This window comes from Sminthopsis crassicaudata, chromosome 1 (genome assembly GCF_048593235.1).
Source record: "Sminthopsis crassicaudata isolate SCR6 chromosome 1, ASM4859323v1, whole genome shotgun sequence".
NCBI lineage: Eukaryota > Metazoa > Chordata > Mammalia > Dasyuromorphia > Dasyuridae > Sminthopsis > Sminthopsis crassicaudata.
In genome coordinates this window covers 54,261,673-54,287,389 of record NC_133617.1, presented here as the reverse complement: position 1 = coordinate 54,287,389, position 25,717 = coordinate 54,261,673, and the positions used below count along the sequence as shown (strand labels likewise).

At 34.3% G+C, this 25,717-nt stretch overlaps 1 protein-coding gene and 1 long non-coding RNA gene across 2 annotated transcripts in view; both read left to right on the top strand.

Moving 5' to 3' along the window:
- Nucleotides 1–25,717, top strand: part of AP3D1 (adaptor related protein complex 3 subunit delta 1) — a 145,185-nt gene that overhangs the window by 12,576 nt on the left and 106,892 nt on the right. The window lies entirely within an intron of this gene.
- LOC141563161 (uncharacterized) lies at nucleotides 10,840–16,395 on the top strand. Its single transcript, XR_012488354.1, has 3 exons — nucleotides 10,840–10,933; nucleotides 11,846–11,920; nucleotides 16,328–16,395. It is a non-coding gene; the product is annotated as an uncharacterized LOC141563161 (long non-coding RNA).

The window sequence follows — 25,717 nt, the reverse complement described above, 5'->3', positions numbered from 1 at the left end:
AAAGGCCTCATTTCTAAAATATACAGAGAATTGACTCAAATTTATAAGAATTCAAGCTATTCTCCAATTAATAAATGGTCAAAGGATATGAACAGACAATTTTCAGATGAAGAAATTAAAAGCACTTCTAGTCATGTGAAAAAGTGCTCTAAATCACTATTGATCAGAGAAATGAAAATTAAGACAATTCTGAGGTACCACTAACTACACATCTCTCAGATTGGCTAAGATGATAGGAAAAGGCAATGATGAATGTTGGAGGAGATGTGGGAAAACTGGGACACTGATACATTGTTGCTGGAATTGTGAACTCATTCAACCATTCTGGAGAGCAATTTGTAATTATGCCCAAAGGGCTATCAAACTGTGCATACCCTTTGATTCAACAGTATTTCTACTGGGTTTGTATTCCAAAGACATCTTAAAGGAGGGAAAAGGCATGTGTGTAGAAATGTTTGTGGCAGCCCTTTTCGAAGTGGCAAGATTGGAAAATGGCTGAATAAATTGTGGTATATGAATGTTTTGGAATATTATCTCCTACCACCTGACTTCTTAAAGTAGCAGCAAATTATTTCTAAGTTCCCAGTCACCCTGATAAAATGGTTCAATTGATATCACTGGAGTAGTCTTTGAGGAGGGTCTTGTACAAGTCACCAAATCCTCAGGGTTCATTAAAATATTTAAAATTCAAGTCTTATTGATTTCAAAGGCAAGTGATGTTATTATAATCAGCCTTACCAGTGGCATTCTTTAGCAACTCCAGAGCATCTTGATTCTCCAGGATATCAGGAGCAAAGCCAACCCTCATCTACATTGGTATTGTTCTTACCTGTATTTTTGCTTACTAATTAATGTTCTTCAGACTTTGGTAGAACTTGACTCCTATTCACATGACTTTTCTGAATTTTTCAGCTTTAAAAAGTCCTCCATTGTTAGGTTGCTAGCATAGGAGTAACTACTGACCATATTGAAAACTGGAACTGGAAGGGTGATTTCATTGCTTACAATGTCAGCTATGTGGTAGTATAGGAGGAGCCCTTTCTTAACATTCAACCATACAAAGTGTCAGAAACAAAGTCTTGATATCTAACTTATATTTATTCAATGACAAAATATTTTTATTAATTTTATTAAATATTTCCCAGTTCATTCATCTTAAAATTTTTTAGTTCCGTGTTCTTTCTGTCTTTCCCTTTTCTCCCCCCTCGAGAAAGCAAGCAATTTGATAATGAAGTCATGTAAAACATTTCCATGTTAGTCATGTCATAAAAGAAAATACAAAATAAAAAATATGCATTAATCGGCAGAATTCATTATTTCTTTTCTCAGAGTTGGATAACATTTTTCATCATGGGTCCTTTGGAATTGTCAAGAATCATTGTCTTTTTTTTTTTTTTTTTTTTTTTTTTTATTATTATATATATATATATATTTTATAATATTATCCCTTGTATTCATTTTTCCAATTTACCCCCCCTCCCTCTATTCCCTCCCCCCGACGACAGGCAATACCATACATTTTACATGTGTTACAATATAGTCTAGGTACAATACATGTGTGCGAATATCATTTTCTTGTTGCACAATAAACATTAGAATCCGAAGGTACATGCAACCTGGGCAGACAGATATTAGTGCTAACAATTTTCATTCCCCTCCCAGTGTTTCTTCTCTGGGTGCAGCTACCTCTCTCCATCATTGATCAACTGGAAGTGAGTTGGATCTTCTTTATGTTGAAGATTTCCACTTCCATCAGAATACATCCTCATACAGTATTGTTGTTGAAGTGTACAGTGATCTTCTGGTTCTGCTCATTTCACTCAGCATCAGTTGATTTAAGTCTCTCCAGGCCTCTCTATATTCCTCCTGCTGGTCATTTCTTACCGAGCAATAATATTCCATAACCTTCATATACCACAATTTACCCAACCATTCTCCAACTGATGGACATCCATTCATCCTCCAGTTTCTAGCTACAACAAAAAGAGCTGCCACAAACATTTTGGCACATATATGTCTCTTTCCGCTCTTTAGTATTTCTTTGGGATATAATCCCAGTAGTAGCGCTGCTGGGTCAAAGGGTATGCACAGTTTGATAACTTTTTGGGCATAATTCCAGATTGCTCTCCAGAATGGCTGGATTCTTTCACAACTCCACCAGCAATGTATTAGTGTCCCAGTTTCCCCACATCCCCTCCAACATTTGTCATTATTTGTTCCTGTCATCTTAGCCAATCTGACAGGTGTGTAGTGGTATCTCAGAGTGGTCTTAATTTGCATTTCTCTAATCAGTAGTGATTTGGAACACTCTTTCATGTGAGTGGATATAGTTTCAATTTCTTCCTCTGAGAATTGTCTGTTCATATCCTTTGACCATTTATCAATTGGAGAATGGTTCGGTTTCTTATAAATTAGGGTCAGTTCTCTATATATTTTGGAAATGAGACCTTTGTCAGAACCTTTGTTTTTAAAAATATTTTCCCAATTTGTTACTTCCCTTCTAATCTTGTTTGCATTAGTATTATTTGTACAGAAACTTTTTAGTTTGATGTAATCAAAATCTTCTATTTTGTGATCAATAATGATCTCTAGTTCTCCTCTGGTCATAAATTCCTTCCTCCTCCACAAGTCTGAGAGGTAGATTATCCTCTGTTCCTCTAATCTATTTATTATCTCCCTCTTTATGCCTAAATCATGGACCCATTTTGATCTTATCTTGGTATATGGTGTTAAGTGTGGATCCATATCTAATTTCTGCCATACTAATTTCCAGTTTTCCCAACAGTTTTTTCCGAATAATGAATTTTTATCCCTAATGTTGGAATCTTTGGGTTTGTCAAAGATTAGATTGCTATAGATGTACCCTTTTTTGTCCTTTGTATCTAATCTGTTCCACTGATCTACCGGTCTATTTCGTAGCCAATACCAAATGGTTTTGGTGACTGCTGCTATATAATATAGCTTTAGATCAGGTACACTTAGACCACCTTCCTCTGAGTTTTTTTTCATTAGTTCCCTTGCAATTCTTGACCTTTTATTCTTCCATATGAATTTTGTTGTTATTTTTTCTAGGTCATTAAAATAGTTTCTTGGGAGTCTGATTGGTATAGCACTAAATAAATAGATTAGTTTGGGGAGTATTGTCATCTTTATTATATTCGCTCGGCCTATCCAAGAGCACTGAATGTCTTTCCAATTATTTAAATCTGATTTTATTTTTGTGGCAAGTGTTTTGTAATTTTTCTCATATAATTCCTGACTTTTCTTTGGTAGATGGATTCCCAAATATTTTATACTCTCAACATTTGTTTGGAATGGAATTTCTCTTTGTATCTCTTGCTGTTGCATTTTGTTAGTGATATATAAAAATGCCGAGGATTTATGTGGATTTATTTTGTATCCTGCCACTTTGCTGAAAATTTTGAATTATTTCTAGTAGCTTTTTAGCAGAGTCTTTGGGGTTCTCTAAGTATACCATCATGTCATCTGCAAAAAGTGATAGTTTGATTTCCTCATTTCCTACTCTAATTCCTTGAATCTCTTTCTCGGCTCTTATTGCCGAGGCTAGCGTTTCTAGTACTATATTGAATAGTAATGGTGATAGTGGGCAACCTTGTTTCACTCCTGATCTTACTGGGAAAGGTTGCAGTTTATTTCTATTGCATATTATGCTTACTGACGGTCTTAAATATATACTTCTGATTATTCTAAGGAATAATCCATTTATTCCTATACTCTCAAGAGTTTTTAGTAGGAATGGATGTTGGATTTTGTCAAATGCTTTTTCTGCATCTATTGAGATGATCATATGGTTCTTATTAATTTGATTATTAATATGGTCAATTATATTAATAGTTTTCCTAATATTAAACCAGCCCTGCATTCCTGGAATAAATCCTACTTGATCATAGTGTATTATCTTGGAGATGATTTTCTGAAGTCTTTTTGCTAATATCTTATTTAAGATTTTAGCATCAATATTCATTAAGGAGATTGGTCTATAATTTTCTTTCTCAGTTTTCGATCTACCAGGTTTAGGTATCAGTACCATGTCTGTGTCATAAAATGAGTTTGGTAGGACTCCTTCATCCCCTATTTTTTCAAATAATTTATATAACATTGGGGCTAATTGTTCTTTAAATGTTTGGTAGAATTCACATGTGAATCCATCTGGCCCTGGGGATTTTTTCCTGGGGAGTTGATTAATAGCTTGTTCTATTTCTTTTTCTGAAATGGGACTATTTAAGCAATTTATCTCCTCCTCTGTTAATCTAGGGAGCCTATATTTTTGGAGAAAGTCATCCATTTCACTTAAGTTATCAAATTTATTGGCATAAAGTTGGGCAAAGTAACTCCTTATTATTTCTCTAATTTCCTCTTCATTGGTGGAAAGATCCCCCTTTTCATTTGTAAGACTATCAATTTGATTTTCCTCTTTCTTTTTTTTGATCAAATTTACCAAAGGTTTATCTATTTTATTGGCTTTTTCATAAAACCAACTCTTGGTTTTATTTATTAATTCAATAGTTTTTTTACTTTCAATTTTATTGATTTCTCCTTTTAATTTTTGTATTTCGAGTTTAATTTTTGGTTGGGGGTTTATAATTTGGTCTTTTTCTAGCCTTTTAAGTTGTAAGCCCAATTCGTTAATCTTCTCTTTCTCAATTTTCTTCAAATAAGCCTCTAAAGATATAAAATTTCCCCTTATTACTGCTTTAGCTGCATCCCAAAGATTTTGATATGATGTCTCATCATTATCATTATCTTGGGTGAAATTGTTAATTGTTTCTATAATTTGCTCTTTCACCCAGTCATTCTTTAAGATGAGATTATTCAGTTTCCAATTACTTTTTGGTCTATTTACCCCTAACTTTTTACTGAATGTAGCTTTTATTGCATTGTGATCTGAGAAGAAGGCATTTATTATTTCTGCCTTCCTACATTTAATTTTGAGATCTTTATGTCCTAATATATGGTCAGTTTTTGTATAGGATCCATGAACTGCTGAGAAGAAAGTATATTCCTTCCTATTGCCATTCAGTTTTCTCCAAAGGTCTATCATACCTAGTTTTTCTAATGTTCTATTTACTTTTTTAATTTCTTTCTTGTTTGTTTTGTGGTTTGATTTGTCTAAATCTGAGAGTGCAAGGTTGAGATCTCCCACTATTATAGTTTTACTGTCTATTTCTTCTTGCAGTTCTCTTAACTTTTCCTTTAGAAAGTTAGATGCTATACCACTTGGTGCATATATGTTTAGTATTGATATGGCTTCATTATTTATGCTACCTTTCAGCAGGATATAGTTTCCTTCCTTATCTTTTTTAACGAGATCTACTTCTGCTTTTGCTTGATCTGAGATAAGGATAGCTACCCCTGCTTTTTTGGCTTTACCTGAAGCATAATAAGCTCTGTTCCAACCTTTTACCTTTACTCTGTATGTATCTCCCTGCTTTAAGTGTGTTTCCTGTAGACAACATATTGTAGGGTTCTGCTTTTTGATCCAATCTGCTATCCGTCTCCGTTTGATGGGATCGTTCATCCCATTTACATTTACAGTTAAAATTACTAATTCTGTATTTCCTGCCATCGTATTATCCCCAGATTATACTTTTTTCCCTTGACCCCCCTGATCCCCCTCCCCGATATTTAATTTACAGACCCCCCTTGTGACGCGCAACCCTCCCTCTTTTTTTTTTTTTTTTTTTTTTAGGATCCCTCCCCCCTCCCTCCAAGTCCCTTCACTTATTCTCCTTTTCCTTTCCCCTTTTCCTCTCCCCCCTTTTAATGAGGTGAGAGAAAATTCTCTGAAAAACAAATATGTTAATTATTTACTCTTTGAGCCTCTTCTGATGAGAGTAAGATTCACACAATGATTCTCCCCCTCACTAAGTTCCCTCAGATATGGTGTATTTTCTATGTCTCTTCCTGGGATGTAGTTTCCCTCTTTTTATCACTCCTTCCCCTTTTTCTGAACCGACCTCCTTCCCTTTACCACACCCCCCTTTTTTTCTTTTATATCAGTAAAATCAAATTATCCTTGAGTATTTTTTATATACCCACAACAAAGTTACAGTTCTCAAGGGTTCTGTGTACCTTTTTCTGTTTCTCTTCAGTCTTGTGGATATAGATCAAATTTTTTGTTTAAGTCTGGTTTTTTTCTTAGAAACATATAGAATTCCTCTGTTTCATTGAATGACCATCTTCTTCCATGGAAAAAGATGCTAAACTTAGCTGGGTAGTTCATTCTTGGTTGCAGTCCTTGATCTTTTGCCTTTCGGAATATCAGGTTCCAGGCCCTTCTATCTTTTAATGTGGAGGCAGCCAGATCTTGGGTGACCCTTATTGTGGCACCTTGGTATTTAAATTGTTTTTTTCTAGCTGCTTGCAGGATTTTCTCCTTTGTGTGGTAATTCTGCAGCTTAGCCACAATATTCCGTGGTGTTCTTTTTTTAGGGTCTATTTCAGAAGGAGTTCGATGAATTCTTTCCACATCTACTTTCCCTTCTGTTTCTATTATCTCTGGACAGTTCTCTTTGATAATTTCCTGTAAAATAGAATCTAGGCTCTTTTTTTGGTCATAGTTTTCTGGAAGTCCAATAATCCACAGATTATCTCTCCTAGATCTATTTTCCAGGTCTATAGATTTTCCCAGTAAGTATTTGACGTTGTTCTCCAGCTTCTCATTTTTTTTGTTTTGTTTGACTGATTCTTGGGTTCTCTGTGAATCATTCATTTCTATTTGTTCCATCCTGACTTTTAAGGAGTTATTTTCTTCTTTCACAGTTTTTAGTTCTTTTTGTAAATGCCCAATTTCGTTTTTAAATGAATTATTTTGCTCTATTGAGTTTTTTTCCATTTCCCTAATTTTTTTTTTTGAGAATTATTTTCTTTTTCCAATTCAGAAATTCTATTTTCTTGAGACTTTTTTATCTTTTCCAATTCAGAAATCCTACTTTCCTGTGTTTTTTTAACCTTTTCTAATTCACTAATTTTGTTTCCCTGCATCTCCTGTGAATTCTTTATTTTTTCCAACTCCAATTTCAGGACATTGTTATTCTCTATCATAACTTCCCTTTCTTTTCCCCATTTTTCTTCGATCTCCCCCAATTTCTTAAGAGCTTCTAGGAGAGAGTTATGTGATGGGGGGCAGGAATCGTTCCCCTTTAGGTTGTTATCTGATTCTCTGCTGTCAACTTCCTCGGGGTTGGACACCCGCTCTTTCTCTGTATAGAAGGAATCTATGGTTTTTCTAGCTTTTTTGCTCATACTTAAAAAAAATCTTTTGGGGTCTGTCTCTGGGGTAGGAAATTATTTACTTCTTTACCAGCTTCCTCCCAGACCGGATGGATGCAGCGGCTCCTGAGCCTGAGCTAAGAGAGAGCTCTGGGAGAGAGTTCCCCACCCTCTCCCTGGGAGTGCCTCAGAGGTGATTAGCACTACTGTGCTTCGAGGGCGTAGAATAGTGAAGACAGCAAGAAGCCCAGCCTATGTGTCCGGGTGGGGAGTGGGTGTCTGCAGCAGGTGACTTAAGAAGCCCCTGCGCTCAAACTGGAAGTGTCTGCCAGAAACCGAGGTCCCTAGTTCAAAGGTTCCGCTTCTCTGGGACTTCCTGGAGCTGAGTTCCACTCCCTCCCGCTAAGCTAGGCAGTGTGTGTTGCCTTGGGCCGTATCCACCCACTTGTCAGTCTCTTAACTATTCTCAGGAGGTAGCTGAGGCCACACCCCCTGGTGCCTGAGTCACCCCCAGGGTCTGGGGAAAATCTAATCTGAGTTTTAAAATATTTTGGCTTTCTTTTCTGAACTGCTAAATAATTAGCAGAGAAGAGCTAACAGCCTGTGCCAGATTCCTTTACCTCAGTGGCTTCTCTGATCCCAGAGCCCTTCCCAGCGCAATGGGCGCAGTGTGCCCCTACCCCACCGTCTGTGCTGGTCTTTCTTATTCCTCCCCTGAGAACTGACCTTTCCTGTTGAAACTCCAGATTCTCTTCAGCTGGTAAGTCGTGCTTCCAGTCCTTGTGGTATCTATCAGTCCTGAGCTAATTCTGAGACTTAATTTATCTAATTGGTTGTGAGGGAGTGAGGACGTTCACTGAGTCGTGTGTTTCCTCTCCGCCATCTTGGCTCCGCCCCCCAAGAATCATTGTCTTGATGAGAATAAGTTTTTAACAGTTGATCATTGTTACAATATTGCTGTTACTATGTATAACATTTTCTTGGTTCTTCTCTTTGTATCAGTTCATATGTCTTTTTTACTATTATTAGTAATATTTTATTTTTTCCAAATACATGAGATAGTTTTTAACACTCCCCTTTGCTAAATTTTGTCTTCCAAATTTTTCTTTCTCTCCCTTTCCCCCCTGAACAGCAAGCAATCCGATATAGGTTAAACATTTACAATTCTTCTAAACATATTTCCATATTTGTCATGCTGCACAAGAAAAATCAGATCAAAAGAGAAAAAGCCACAAGAAAGGGGAAAAAATCACCAAGCAAACAACAACCAAATTTTTTGTGAAATAGTTCACATTAGTTTAAACTTTAAAAAAAGTTTGGAATTGTTGGCAAATTATAGGCCAGGAATATCAAATGACCATCAATACTTGTTTTCTTATTAGGCAATTTGTTTTAATAAAAGAATCTGTATTTGACAGTAAGTCCCCCAATAATTTGTGTTCAATCTTATTCAGTGAACATATGTTGCACTTATCAAGGCCCTATCTTGAGTTTTATAATTATATAAAAATGAAGAAGACATAGTTCCTATTGTCATGGAGTTTATGGAGGACATGTAAACAAACTAATGTGGACTATTAGGATGTATAATAGTCCCAAAGTTTTGTGGGACTGAAGAGGGACAGGAGTCACTTCTGGTTGAAGAGATTAGGGAAGCCCTGTGACATTTTAATTAGTTTTGAAGAATGGGGAGGATTTCATTGTAGACAGGAGAACGTCACAGGTCTGGTGAATGATGTTACTGAAATTATAGAGGCCAGAAAAAAAATGGGATGTGTTTAGAGAACAGTGGTTTGACTGTAGCATAAGATATGATGTGGAGCTCAAATAGAAATAGGAATCATTAAACTGTACATAAGACTCTCTGCAGGCCTCATTGACTTAAATTTTAAAATATAATATCTGTGTTTTATTGTTGTTTTTTTTTTTTTTTTTTTTGTAAACTATTTTCTAGTTTACTTTTAAAAATCTTGTTCTAACTTCAGTTTAGGAGTGTTTTAGTCTGCTCAAGGACCTCCAGGCTTGTTTGATACCTTTGTTCGTAGGCCATATGAAGAAAAATAATATGGGGTAAAAATGGAGAAAGAATTTGGAGCCACTATTTTTTTCCTCAGTATTTTATTTCTCCAAATACACATATAGTTTTCAACATTCATTTTTATAAGATTTTGTGCTCCAAACTTTTCTCCCTACCTTTTTTTACCTTCCCCCTTCCCAAGACAGCAAGCTATCTGATGTAGGTTAAATATGTACAGTCCTTTAAAACATTTTCATATTTGTCTTGTTGTACAAGAAAAATCAGACCAAAAGGGAAAAACCACAAGAAAGGAAAAAAACAAACAACAGCAAAAAAAGATTATAATACTTTGCTTTGATCCCCATTCAGTCTCCATAGTTCTCTGGGTGCAGATAACATTTTCCACCCAATTGCCTCGGAGCCCTGAATTGCTGAAAAGAACTAAATTTATTATAATTGAGCACCAACTTGTTGTTGCTATGTACAATGTTTTCATGGTGCTGTTCACTTCATTCAGTATCAATTCATGTAAGTTTTGCTAGGCTTTTCTGAAATTAACCTGTTCATTATTTCTTATAGAATAATATTGTTCCATTATTTTCATATATCATAACTTACTCAGCAATTCCCCAGTTAATGGGTATGCATTCATTTTCCACTTCTTTGCCACCATAAAAATAGCTACTATGAATGTTTTTGCACATATGGATCCCTTTTCCTCTTTTAAGATTTCTTTGAGTTACAGACCCAGTAGTGGCACTGCTGGATCAAAGGGTACGTACGATTTTATAGCAGCCCTTTGGTTATAGTTCCAAATTGCTCTCCAGAATGGTTGGATCATTTCACAATTCCATCAACAATGCATTAGTGTCCCAGTTTTCCCACATCCCTCGAGAACTTTATCTTGAGGAGTGAAAGGCAGGATAAAAATTAATTCTCTTGTAAAATTGAGCTCTGAAGATTATATATCCAGAAAATTAGTTGCTGTGTTATTCTTCACTAACAAGTCAAGAGAGATGACTGTTCAAGGGTCAACATTATCACTTTCTTGGAAGAGACAAAGGGCTCAAAGAATGCTTCCTATAGTCACATTATTAAAGAGGAGTGATGTGTTCTATAAAAAAAAATTGCAGAGAAGAATGTTGACTTGTTAGGAGGTAGGACAGTAGAAGAATGACAAATAGAAAAAAGAGAAGAACCATTAAACTCTTGAAGCTAAAAAAAAAATCCAAGGCTCTTTTTGAAGAGTAGGAAAGTATCTACACCGAAGCAGAAATAGCTGCTTGCTTTTCAGGGAATGCTGTTCTAGATCCAGTTATTGTCAGGTGAGAAATCATTCAGTAACAATCTGAAGATGAAGAGATAAGTAGTGGTGGTTGTTGATTTCCAGCTGTAGAATATTGAGCCCCCTAATTGTCAAACTTAAAACAATAGAGTGATCTTTTGAATTCTTGTGTCATGTTTCTAAGATGTACAGAGGATGCTTAAATAATTAGAATCTTTATTCAGTTTATCTTTTATATTCTGCTTGTCAAAGTCTTGATGTTTAACTTGTTAACAGAAATTCTGGTTTCCTGCATTTCTTTCAGATTTTTAACTTCAATCCTGTAATGAAAAATCTTCATGAATATATTTTCATTTTACTTGTGGGTTTATATTTACAAGTCATGTTTTCCCTTAATGGTAATGTATTAACTGACTTTTACTTTTTTGTTTTATTTTGTTTTGTTATGTTTTTTTGCTGAGGCCAATTGGGGTTAAGTGACTTGCCCAGGGTCAGATAGCTAGAAAGTGTTGTGTCTAAGACCAGCTTTGAACTCAGGTCCTGACTTCAGGGCTGGTGGTCTGTCCATTGCACCACTTAGCAGCCCCTTGGCTGATGATTTTTGAATGGTTTTGTACTTACTTTTTTTTTGTACTGTACTTTTGTGCCTACTAAGAGGGCTATTTTTCTGTAATTTTCACAAATTTTCATTTTGGATATAAGTTAAATCAAATGCCTGTGTGCCAAGATTTGGATTGTTAGGTGGGAAATGAGATAAATAGAATCAAAATTTGCTCATCTTTGAATCCAGAAAACATTCTATAAAGTGATACTCCAAAGGTTTCTCATGGCATGAAGGTGAAAATGTGTTTTTGAAAATTGGGCAACTTGTGACAATTTTTGCAAAGCTGGAAAGGCTTTGAATTTGGATTCAGAGCAACTGATTATTTATCTGCCAAAGAGCAACTTCTGAGTAGGTTTATTACCAGGAGAATGTCCACTAGATAAGGGTTTTGGCTTTTTTCTCTCTTTTTTTTTTTTGGTCACAGAAATTCCTAAGATCTAGAATTCCCCCCCCCCTTTTTTTTTTTTTTTTGTGGTTAGGAAGTACTCAGGTTTAAGAAATAACATTGCTCTTTTGCATTATTGATGAGAACAGTTGTCATAATGACTGCCCCAGTTGATGAACATATAGCGTTTGGGTGATAGGAATAAATTGCTGAAGGTGCCTGAGTATTAATTTTCTGTCTTTCAGCTGAATAATTATTCTTTTATATATTGTATCATATGATTGCTGTTCTGATTTTTGTCTTGGTTCTTTCATTGACAAGGGATATATGTGACCTTACCTTGGATAAATTTCTTAATTACGCTCCACGCTTAAATTAAACTTCCTAATCTCTAAAGTAAGTATGGTGATAATTGCAATACTCTTTCTAGCATTGTAGTGAGGCAAGAACTTTGTAATCTATAACATGTTACAGAATATAAACATGTGATATGTAAGTAAATAGGCAGAACTAGTCCTGATTTTATAACTATATAAATTAAAGATTTTTAAAATTGGTAACACAATTGCAGGGTACTATCAAGAGTGTGTAACAGGTTTTCCTTTTTTTTTTTTTTTTTTTTGTTAAGTGTTACCAGAAGTTCCTATTATGTTCATATGTACAAATACACATACATAACCTTACATAAGTGTATCATTAATATTAAAAATACTTAATTTGGAAGTTTTCTTCTTAGAAACAAAAATTAGTCTCCATGTTTTGAAAAAGATTGTCTCTACCATCTTTATTTTTTTGGCTTCTTGACTTATGGGATCAGTTTAATAAATGGAAAAAGTTCCCTTGTGAATGAGTCAGAGTAATTATTAGAATAGCTCAGAATTCTCAAATCTTATTACCTGCCCTTTGGGATCAAAGTTTAGGTTGGGAAATGTTGAAGCTTTCCAAGGAAAATCCCTGTTTGCTTGTTTTTTTTTTTTCTCCCTAAATCCTTTTTACTCTAATCTAAAAATCACCTTTACTTAGAAATACAAACTAGTCTGCTTCTTACAATTAAGTTTCATCTTAATTTTCTGGGAGTAATTATGTTTTACTCTTCTTTACAGCTAGCTCCAGCTAACTATGGTCCATTTACTATTTCCTATATAGAACATGCTATCCCCCTTAACTCCATGCCTTTGCCAAGGTACCTCACCTCTGGATGTTTTCTACCCCCTGCTTTATTAGTTGGAAGTCCTTCCTTCCTTCAAGGCCTGAACTCATATGTTCTCTTCTTCAAGAGATCTTTCCTGATTCTCTCATGTGTTAGTCATCTCTCATTCAAAACACTTTGTTTATATCATATGTTTATTGACTATGAATATATTGTATATCCCTAATAGAAATTAGGAAGCATGATAAATGGTCTCACTTTTGTACTTCTATTCTCATTGCCTGGCACAATATTGGGCATATAGGTAGATATTTAATATATATAGCATATTAAATATGATATGACTCAGTATATGATATATCTGACAATAATAATATATAGTAAATTCTTATTTTTTTGGTTTTTTGGCTTTTGGGGGGGGGCAATTTAAGTGACTTGCCCAGGATCACACAACTAATAAATGTTAAGATGTTAAGTGTCTGAGATGGAATCTTCCACTTTACTTTGCATTAGCCCATATGTCTTGCCATATTTTTCTGAAATCACCTCTCCTTGCCATTTCTTCTTTTATATAATACCTTTTTATTTTTCAAAATACATAAAAAAGTGAAAATATTATTTTAGGATCAATATTCAGTCCCATAGTCCTCTCTCTGGATACAGATGGCTTTCTCCATCACAAGTCTGTTGGCCTGTTGGCATTGGCCTGAATCACCTCGTTGTTGAAAAGAGCCAAGTCCCTCACAGTTGATCATCTTTGTCATTTCTTATAATACGTGATTCTTTATCACAATCATATACCACAACTTGTTAAGCCATTCTTCAATTGATGAGAATCCCCTCAATTTCCCATTAATAGCTACTATATGGAGGTGGATGGGATTTTTGATTATGGGTCCTTTGGAATTGTCTAGGATTATTGTATTGCCGAGAAGAGCTAAGTTGTTTATAGTTGATCGTCATAAAGTATTGTTGTTATTGTATACTGTGTTCTCTTGATTCTGTTAATTTTACACTGATTTGTGTCTTTCAGAAAAAATTTTCTGAAATTATTCTGCTTGTCATTTTTTTATTTCACAATAATATTTCTGAAATTATTCTGCTTGTCATTTTTTTACTTCACAATAATATTTCTGAAATTATTCTGCTTGTCATTTTTTTATTTCACAATAATATTTCATTACAATCATATGTCACAACTTGTTCAGCCATTCCCCAATTAATGGACGTCCCCTCAATTTCCAATTGTTACCCACCACAGAAAGAACTATTATAAATATTTTTGTATAGTTTCTTGTGGTGTGCCCCTCTTCCCCTTTAAAAAAAATCTCTCTGGGGATAGAAGTAGTACTGACTTAAAATGGTATGTCCAATTTGATAACCCTTTGGACATAGTTATAAATTGCTCTCAAGAATGGTTGATTGATATGGCACTTAATAAGTAAATTAATTTAGATAGAATTTTATTATATCTTATTGTATCCTTTGGTATATTATTATATTATATATTTTATACACTTTATTATATTGATTTGGCTTACCTATGAGCAATTAATACTTTTCCTCTTGTTTAGATCTTACTTTATTTGTGTGAAAAGTATTTTAAAATTATGTTCATATAGTTCCTGGGTTTATCTTGGCAATCAGACTGCCAAGTATTTAATATTATCTATAGTTACTTAAAAAGAGATTTTTTTCCTTTGTTTCCTGTTGTTAAACTTTGTTGGTAATATGTGGAAATGCCAATTATTTTGTGGGTTTATTTTATGTCCTACAGCTTTGCTAAGATTATTAATTATTTCAACAAGTTTTTTAGTTGATTCTTTAGGATTATCTAAATATACCATCATATCAAATATGAAAATTATTTTCTCATTGAATATTCTAATTCCTTCAGTTCTTTTTCTTTTCCTTCCTTTTTCCCTTCTTTCCTTCCATTCTTCCTCACATAGCTTTATGAATCATGTTGGGAGAAAAATATCAGAGCAAAAAGAGAAAACCATGGGAGAGGAGAAAAATAAAAATAAACTGAACGTAGCATGTGTTGATTTACATTCAATCTCCACAGTTCTTTTTCTGGATGTGGATGGCATTTTCTAGCCAAAGTCTATTGGGATTACCTTGAATCTTTTTCTTTTCTTATTGCTATAGTTGTATTTCTAATAGAAAGGTGAGTAATAATGGTGATAATGGATATCCTTGCTTCATGTATCCTGATCTTACTTGGAAAGAATCTAGTTTATCTCCCCTACAGATGCTTGCTAATGGTTTTAGATAGATACTATTTATTATTTTAAAGAAAGTTCCATTTATTCCTATGCTCTGTAGTGTTGTTCTCCCCCCTCCCCCCAGGCTGGGGTTAAGTGACTTGCCCAGGGTCACACAGTTAGGAAGTGTTAAGTGTCTGAGACCAGATTTGAACTCAAGTCCTCCTGAATTCAAGGCTGGTACTCTATCCACTGCACCACTTAGATGCCCCCTGTAGTGTTTTTTAATAGGAATAATTTTTGTATTTTGTCAAAGGCTTTTTCTGAATTTATTGAGATAATTAAAAGATTTTTTGTTGACTTTGTTATTGATATAATCAATTCTCCTGATAGTTTTCCTAATTTTGATTCCTGGTATAAATCCCATTTAGTCATAATGAATTATCGTGGTGATATATTGTTGTAGTCTACTTGCTAATATTTCATTTAAAATTTTTATGCCATTATTAATTAGTGAAATTGATCTTTTCCCCTCTGTTTGGGCTCTTCCTGGTGTATCTATCAGCACCATATTTGTGATATAAAAGGAATTAGGTAGGACTCTTCCTATTTTCCCAATATAGTTTTGGGATTAATTTGCTTTAAATGTTTGATAGAATTTGCTTGTGAATCCATCTGGCCATGGAGATTTTTTCTTTGAGAATTTATTGATGGCTTGTTCAGTTTCTTTTTCTAAGATGGAGTTATTTAAGTATTCTATTTCTTTTTCTGTTAATCAAGGTGATTTCATATTTTTGATATTTTATTTTTCCAAGTTAATGCAAAGATAGTTTTCAACATTCACTTCTGCAAAACTTTGTGTTCCAAAATTTTCTCCCTTTTCTCCCTCCCCAAGACAGCAAGTTTTCTGATATAGGTTAAATGTCTGCTAATTGTTCTTAACATATTTCCATATTTGTCATGCTGTGGAAAAAAAAAATCAGATCAAAAGGGAAGAAAACACAAGGAAAAAAACAAATAAAACAAGTAAAAAGATGAAAATACTATGCTTTGATCAACATTCAGTCTTCATAATTCTTTCTCTGGATGTGGATGGAACTTTTCATTATAAGTCTAAATAGAAGGAAATTTATATTTTTGTAAATATTTATCTATGTGAAATAAGTTACCAGATTTATGGGCATATACTTGGGCAAAATAGGTCCTAATAATTGCTTTAATTTCTTTTTTTTATTGGTGTTGAGTTTATCCCTTTCGTTTTTAATGCAAGTGATTTTTTTTTTCTTTTCCTTTTTAAATCAGATTAACCAAAATTTTCTTTATTTTTCCCTCCACAAAACCAGCTTCTAGTTTTATTTATTAGTTCAATGATTTTCTTTCAATTTTATTAATCTTTTCTTTGATATTAAGGATTAATTGGATATTTTTAATTTGCTCTTTTTCTAGGTTTTTTGGTTTGTTTGTTTTAGTTGCATGCCCAATTCATTCATCTGTTCTTTCTCTCTTTTATTGAGGTAAGCTTCTACAGGTATAAATTTTCCCCTTAGTACTGCTTTGGCTCTCTATAAATTTTGGTATTTTATTTTGTTGTCACTTTCGTTAATTAAATTATTTATTGTTTCTATGATTTGTTCTCTTACACCTACTTACTCTTTAGGATTAGATTATTTAGTTTCCAATAATTTTTAATCTATCTTTCCATTACCCAATTAATATGATAATAACATTTAATTCTATATTAAGAAATAATAAATGTAAGGGATTCAGAGAAACATAAGATTTAGATGCAGATAATATGATTGAAATAATAATAATTTTTTTTAAAAAGCAGACCACAACAGTATAAATTAAATGGTCATGGAAAGGATGTCACAGAAAAAACAAATGAAAATCGTAGAGAACAAATAATAAAATATATCTTCCTCACAGCAGGGAGACTATAGAATACAATTACAGAATACAAAATATCGCATATTATTAGCCATGATTGAAGCTGACATTTTAAAAACTGAGGAATTCAGTGAAATTCAAATTTAATATGAGTCATTAGTATGAAGTAGGAACAGAAAGCTAATTCAATCTTGGAATGAATTAGTATGGCTCAAAGGAAGTGATAGTTTCATTAGTTTGCTTGCTTATTTTAAAATGTCATTTACATTTTTAAATTGATTTCTTCTATTTTCTAATAATCTCTTCCTACTAAATTCTTCTTTGCAACAAAAAAATCCTAGCTTGTGACAGTGATCTCATACTATCTAACATTCTGTACTTGTAGCTCCTCATCTCTCAATCATTAATAGGAAAATGTGCCTTATTTGCTCTCTGAAACCAAGGATTGGTCATTGCAAGGAATCTGAGTCTGGTAGCTGTATTTACTTTTAAAATATTGTAATGATAAGTGTATGGCCTGTTGATTTTATTATCTTCTTTCTGTATCAGTTCATATGTCTTTGCAGGTTTCTTATTGTAAATTTCCATATTGTAAATTTTTTCACTCAGCAAACAGTAAATATATGATTTGTACCAGATTCAGTGTCCAGCACTGGGAATTCACAGAAAGGTAGAAGACAGTTCTTTCTCTCAAATGGCTTACATTATAATAGGGAGACACCTTTCTAGCATCTAATTACAAAAAAAGATATACACAAGATACATTAGAAATAATCCAGAGAGGAAAAGCATTAGAATTAAGAAGATCTAAGAAGATTTTCCTGTAGAAGGTGAAAATTTTATCTATCACCTATCTAACAGGGAAGTCAGGAGGCAGAGATGAAGGAGGAGAAGGCATTCTAGGCATGGAAGATTGGAATACGGGAGAGCTGTTGGAATATACGGGAGCCACCTGACAGTGGCTGCTGGAGATGCAACCCAGAATGGTTCTCCTCTTGTGAGAGTATGATACAAGGAGACAGAGGCAGTTGCTGTTCTCTGACCTCTCTGACTGAGAGGCCATTGCATTGTCTGACCTCCATCTTCTTCCCTCTACCTCCAATTTATCTCATTCCCAGTTCACAGCACCTGTGTCAGCAAAGGCTGCCTTGCAACTCCTGTAGATGCTATGATCCACAGCTGTGGAGGCTCTCCCTTAACAGATGATAACCAGTGAAAATACCTAGAGTTGGGAGATGGAGTGCCTTGGGTGAGAAACAGCAAAGAGATGAGTGTTCACTGCATCCCAGAGTATATGAAGGACATGGAAATTAAAATAGAAGGAGCTAGAAAGTTTGTGGTGAGGCTACTAGAATTAGAACATCATTAGTAACTCTGAAGAGAGTAGTTCTGGTAGAATGATAAAGTTAGAAGCCAGATTGTAAGAGGTTAAGAGGAGAATGAAAAGAAAGATTTTAAAAGCCAAATAGAATATTTTAAATTAGATCCTAGAGGTAATAGAGATCATTTTCCATCCCAAGTCTATTGGAATTGTCTTGGATCACTGCATTTCCAAAAAGAGCTAAAGGTCTGTCATAGTTGATCCTAGAGAGTCGCAAGAAGAAATAGACAGTAAAACTATAATAGTGGGAGATCTCAACCTTGCACTCTCAGATTTAGACAAATCAAACCACAAAACAAATAAGAAAGAAATTAAAAAGGTAAATAGAACATTAGAAAAACTAGGTATGCTAGACCTTTGGAGAAAACTGAATGGTGATAGAAAGGAATATACTTTCTTCTCAGCAGTTCATGGAACCTATACAAAAATTGACCATATATTAGGCCATAAAGATCTCAAAATTAAATGCAGGAAGGCAGAAATAATAAATGCCTTCTTCTCAGATCACAATGCAATAAAAACTACATTCAATAAGAAGTTAGGGGTAAATAGACCAAAAAGTAATTGGAAACTGAATAATCTCATCTTAAAGAATGACTGGGTGAAACAGCAAATTAAAGAAACAATTAATAATTTCACCCAAGATAATGACAATGATGAGACATCATACCAAAATCTGTGGGATGCAGCTAAAGCAGTAATAAGGGGAAATTTTATATCTTTAGAGGCTTATTTGAACAAAATAGAGAAAGAGAAGATTAATGAATTGGGCCTACAACTTAAAAAACTCGAAAAAGACCAAATTTAAAACCACCAACCAAAAATCAAACTTGAAATACTAAAATTAAAAGGAGAAATCAATAATATTGAAAGTAAAAACAAAACAAAACAAAAAAAAAACAACTATTGAATTAATAAATAAAACCAAGAGTTGGTTTTATGAAAAAGCCAATAAAATAGATAAACCTTTGGTAAATCTGATCAGAAAAAAGAAAGAGGAAAATCAAATTGTTAGTCTTACAAATGAAAAGGGGGATCTTTCTACCAATGAAGAGGAAATTAGAGAAATGAGTTACTTTGCCCAACTTTGATAACTTAAGTGAAATGGATGACTTCCTCCAAAAATATAGGCTTCCTAGATTAATAGAGGAGGAGATAAATTGTTTAAATGGTCCCATTTCAGAAAAAGAAATAGAACAAGCTATTAATCAACTCCCCAGGAAAAAATCCCCAGGACCAGATGTGAATTCTACCAAACATTTAAAGAACAATTAGCCCCAATGTTATATAAAGTATTTGAAAAAATAGGGGATGAAAGAGTCCTACCAAACTCCTTCTATGACAGACATGGTACTGATACCTAAACCAGGTAGATCAAAAACTGAGAAAGAAAACTATAGACCAATTTCCTTAATGAATATTGAAGCTACAATCTTAAATACGATATTAGCAAAAAGACTTCAGAAAATCATCCCCAGGATAATACACTATGATCAAGTAGGATTTATACCAGGGAGTGCAAGGCTGGTTTAATATTAGGAAAACTATTAGTATAATTGACCATATTAATAATCAAATTCATAAAAACCACATGATCATCTCAATAGATGCAGAAAAAGCATTTGATAAAATCCAACATCCATTCCTACTAAAAACGCTTGAGAGTATAAAAATAAATGGACTATCCCTCAGAATAATCAGGAGCATATATTTACGACCGTCAGTAAGCATAATATGTAATGGAGATAAACTAGAACCTTTCCCAGTAAGATCAGGAGTGAAACAAGGTTGCCCACCATCACCATTACTATTCAATATTGTATTAGAAATGCTAGCCTCAGCAATAAGAGTCGAGAAAGAGATTAAAGGAATAAGAGTAGGTAATGAGGAAATCAAACTGTCACTCTTTGCAGATGATATGATGGTATACTTAGAAAACTCCAGAGATTCTAATAAAAAGTTATTAGAAATAATTCACAACTTTAGCAAAGTTGCTGGATACAAAATAAATCCATATAAATCCTCAGCATCACCAACAAAATGCAGCAGCAAGAGATACAAAGAGAAATTCCATTCCAAACAAATGTTGAGAGTATAAAATATTTGGGAATCCATCTACCAAAGAAAAGTCAGGAATTATATGAGCAAAATTATGAAACACTTGCCACAAAAATAAAGTCAGATTTAAATAATTGGAAAGACATTCAGTGCTCTTGGATAGGCTGAGCGAATATAATAAAGATGACAATACTCCCCAAACTAATCTATTTATTTAGTGCTATACCAATCAGACTCCCAAGAAACTATTTTAATGACCCAGAAAAAATAACAACAAAATTCATATGAAAGAATAAAAGGTCAAGAATTTCAAGGGAACTAATGAAAAAAAGTCAGATGAAGGTGATCTAGGTATACCTGATCTAAAGCTATATTATATAGCAGCAGTCACCAAAACCATTTGGTATTGGCTAAGAAATAGACTAGTCGATCAGTGGAACAGATTAGGTACAAAGGACCAAAAAGGGTACATCTATAGCAATCTAGTGTTTGACAAACCCAAAGATACCAACATTTGGGATAAAAATTCATTATTTGAAAAAAACTGTTGGGAAAACTGGAAATTATGGCAGAAATTAGATATGGATCCACACTTAACACCATATACCAAGATAAGCTCAAAATGGGTCCATGATTTAGCCATAAAGAATGAGATCATAAATAGATTAGAGGAACAGAGAATAATCTACCTCTCAGACCTGTAGAGGAGAAAGGAATTTATGACCAGAGGAGAATTAGAGATCATTATCGATCACAAAATACAAGATTTTGATTACATCAAACTAAAAAGTTTCTGTACAAACAATACTAATGCAAACAAGATTAGAAAGGAAGTAACAAATTGGGAAAATATTTTTACAGTTAAAGGTTCTGATAAAGGTCTCATTTCCAAAATATATAGAGAACTGACTCTAATTTATAAGAAATCAAACCATTCTCCAATTGATAAATGGTCAAAGGATATGAACAGACAATTCTCAGATGATGAAATTGAAATTATATCCACTCATATGAAAGAGTGTTCCAAATCACTACTGATCAGAGAAATGCAAATTAAGACAACTCTGAGATACCACTACACACCTGCCAGATTGACTAAGATGACAAGAACAAATAATGATGAATGTTGGAGGAGATGTGAGAAAACTAGGACACTAATACATTGTTGGATGAGCTCTGAAAGAATCCGGCCATTCTGGAGAGCAATTTGGAACTATGCCCAAAAAGTTATGAAACTGTGCATACTCTTTGATCCAGCAGTGCTGCTTATATCCCAAAGAAATACTAAAGAGGGGAAAGGGACCTGTATGTGCCAAAATGCTTGTGGCAGCTCTTTTTGTAGTGGCTAGAAGCTGGAAGATGAATGGATGTCCATCAATGGGAGAATGGTTGGATAAATTATGGTATGTGAAGGTTATGGAATATTATTGCTCTGTAAGAAATGATCAGCAGATATGAAGAGGTATTCTGATGGAAGTGAATATCTTCAACATAAAGAAGATCCAACTCACTTCCAGTTGATCAATGATGGACAGAAATAACTACACCCAGAGAAGGAACACTGGGAAGTGAATGTAAATTGTTAGCACTACTGTCTATCTACCCAGGTTACTTATACCTTTGAAATCTAATACTTAATGTGCAACAAGAAAATGGTATTTACACACATATATTGTATGTAGGTTATATTGTAACACATGTAAAATGTATGGGATTGCCTGTCATCGGGGGGAGGTAGTGGAGGGAAGGGGGGGATAATTTGGAAAAATGAATACAAGGGATAATATTATTTAAAAAATTACTCATGCATATATACTGTGGGAAAAAAATTCTAAATTAAAAAAAAAATGATCAGCAGGATGAATTCAGAAAGGTTTGGAGAGATTTACATGAACTGATGCTGAGTGAAATGAACAGAACCAGAAGATCGCTGTACACTTCAACAACAATGCTGTATGAAGATGTATTCTGATGGAAGTGGATATCTTCAACATAAAGAAGATCCAACTCACTTCCAGCTTATCAATGATGGACAGAAACAATTACACCCAGAGAAGGAACACTGGGAAGTGAATGTAAATTGTTAGCACTACTATCTATCTACCCAGGTTATTTATACCTTCGGAATCTAATACTTAACATGCAACAAGAAAATTGGATTTACACACATATATTGTATCTAGGTTATACTGTAGCACATGTAAAATGTATGAGATTGCCTGTCATCTAGGGAAGGGAGTAGAGGGAGGGGAAAATTTGGAAAAATGAATCCAAGGGATAATGTTATAAAAAAAAATTACTCATGCATAATACTGTAAAAAAAAATTATAATTATAAAATTAAAAAACAAAAAACATAGTTGATCCTAACACACTGTTGCCATTACAGTATACAATGTTCTCCTGGTTCTGCTCAACATCGGTTCATGTAAGTCTTTCCAGGCTTTTCTGAAATCATCCTGCTGATCATTTCTTATAGAACAATCATATTCTACTACATTTCATATAACATAACTTATTCAACCATTCCCCAATTGATGGGCATCCACTCAGTTTCCAGTTTCTTGCCACTACAAAAAGAACTACTAACGTTTTTGTACATGTGAGTCCTTTTCCCTCTTTTGTGTTTTTTTTTGGGATATAGGCCCAGGAGTGACATTGTTGGATCAAAGATTTTGCCCATTTTTTTTAGCCCTTTGGGCTATAAGGCGTATGATGGGAGGATATGTTGAGACATATCAGTGATTTGAAAACAAAAGCTATCAGTAGGCTTGTGTAAAGACAATCCAGTTTGAATGGATTGGAGAATAAACACATGAAAAGGAATAATAGTAAAAAAGTGAGTTATAGACAGACAGTGAATGCCAGAATGACAATTTAAAAATCTTTTTCTAGAGTCAATATAGAGTCACTGAAAATTGACTTAAGATTGCTAAACTCACAATGGATTTAGTCAGTTCTATGTTTTAGGAACATAATTGAATTGAGGTCAAAATGGCTGCCTGAATACAGGTAAACTGCTCAGCTGACAAACATGCAATGAACCAAGAAACTTAAATTTGTACCAGATCAAACAATGACCAAAATATGCAATGAAAAACTATAGTGATTTCAATATTTCAATTAAACAGAACAAGTATCTATTATATGCAAAATTTTGGAGATACAAAAAAAGTGAAGAAAGTATTTTCTCTCAACATTGCATATTATTGGGGAGGGGAGTAAAGTGAGCTGATTAAATAATCATACACATATTTATTTACTACATGAAAAGGAAAAGAACACTAACAACTAAGGAATTTCTGTGGGAAGTAACTCATGAAGAAAAAAAAAGGGGATTCTAAGAAGCAGAGGTTAAAAGGGAGTGCATTCCATTCTACCGAACTAAGTGCTGGAAGTACATTCCTCCTGGAGCAGTTGTGTCAGAAGGAAGTCAAGGTTAATAAAGACTGAGAAAATGCTGCTTTATTTAGAAGTGAAGAGATTATAATTAGAGAGAGGAGTTTACTTTGAATAGTAAAGCCAATTTGCAAGAGTTTGAGAAGTGTGTGGCAGGAATCAGAGAAGGGAATATTAGCTATTGACTGGGAGGTGAGAGCATGATAGTTTAAGGAGATGATAGGGCTCAATGAAAGTTTTTTAAAGATTGAGTAGAGTTAGAAATATTTGTAGGCTGCAGGGAAGGAGCCAGTAGATCGTGTAGATTGGTTGGAGAGGATGTTAGAGGAGACAAACTCTTGGAAGAGACTATAGGAAATGGGCTCATAGGCACAGGTGGAGGAATTGAGGAATTGGCTTTAATAAAGAAAAAAGCCAGTTCATATCAAAGCAAAGAATGAAAGAATGTTGAAGGTTTTTGAAAAATGAGTGAAAGGGGAAAAGGGGCTTCCTCATGAAGAATGACTATTCTGGATTGTTATGGGCCAGAACTTGAAACAAGGTACTAAGTGGAATTGAGGAGACAATGGTTAAATCTAGTTTAGCATTGATTTAATCTTACAACAAATAATGGCTTCCTGTGATATAATGATTTGTTCTCAGTGCAGAGCATATAAGCTAAGAGTCTTAGCCAGGATTCATTGGAAAAGCTGGCAGAGGCAGAAAACACAAAGGATTGGTGGCAGGAGCTCAAGCTCTCAGAACCAAGGAGATAGGCCTCTAAGAAAGCTAACTGGGCCCCAGGAAAGGAGACAAAACTTTGAAAGAGATGATAAAGGATTTGGACTTTAGGCCTTGGCTACTCATGTGGTGATTACTGAACTGAAACGAAGGTTGCTTCCAGAGACTCCAAGATAACACAAAGAAAGAACATTACATTTTGTCACCCAATGTGGCAATGGATTTTTGAAGAAAAGGTTTCTAAGGTTCCACTTAAAGGACCAACCATCTTTACAGATGCCTCCAAACATAATATTTGTGCTGCATACTCTAATGATTTAACCTTAGAGTAGTCAAAATTCCTTTTCAGTCAATTCAGCAGAATGAATTGTATGCAGTCATGCTAGCTCTTACTTATTATCCAGGAGATTTAAATATAATATCTGATTCAACCTATTCACTAGTTGTGGTACAAAGAATTGCCACAGCCCAAATAAAATTTGCAGCTTCTAATATTTATCAGCTCTTTAAGGAACTTCAAGAGCAAGTGAGAAAGCATCCATGTAAAATTTATATCTTGCATGTCCACTCACATAGTGGACTTCCAGTTCCTATTTTTGATGGAAATTCAAAGGCAGATAGCCTTTTAACTATGTTAACCAGTACATCTTTATTTCAGGAAGTCCAAGAACCTCATTCTAAATATCATCAGGCTGCTCAAGCTTTACGTTTACAATTTGGGATAACAAAAGAAGAAGCTAGGAGCATAGTAAAAGCCTGTACAGCTTGCCTTCCTTTCCAAGCTGCTATGCTCCCTCCAGGGAAGAACCCTCGTGGTTTGGGACCTAATGAAATCTGGCAAATGGATGTGACCCATTATATATCTTTTGGTCATCTTTCTTTTATCCACCTTTTCAGGATTCACTTTTACCATACCAGCAGCAAAAGAGACAGCCCTAGTGGTTACTGAATTCCTTATACAAGCTTTTGCAATTATGGGTATACCACAAGCAATAAAAACAGATAATGGACATGCATATACTTCTAAACATTTTGCACACTTTTGTGCCCAGTATCAGATTTTACACACCACAGGCATACCTTTTAATCCTCAAGGTCAGGCAGTAGTAGAGAGGAGAAACAGAGACATTAAGACATTCCTCCAAAAACAAAAGAAAGGGGGAGCCACAGGTAACCCTGAAGAACTTCTAAATTTAGCTTTCTATATCATTAATTTTTAAATTTTTGATAAAGATGCACTGGCTCTGGCAGACAGGTTTTATAAGCCAATAGAAGGGCAGTGTCCAGTGCAAGCAGCTCCACCATCTTTAGATAATCTCCAGGTGATGTAGAGAGATCCAGAAAGTGGTTAATGGAAGGGATCAGATAGGTTAACTGCTTAGGGAAGAG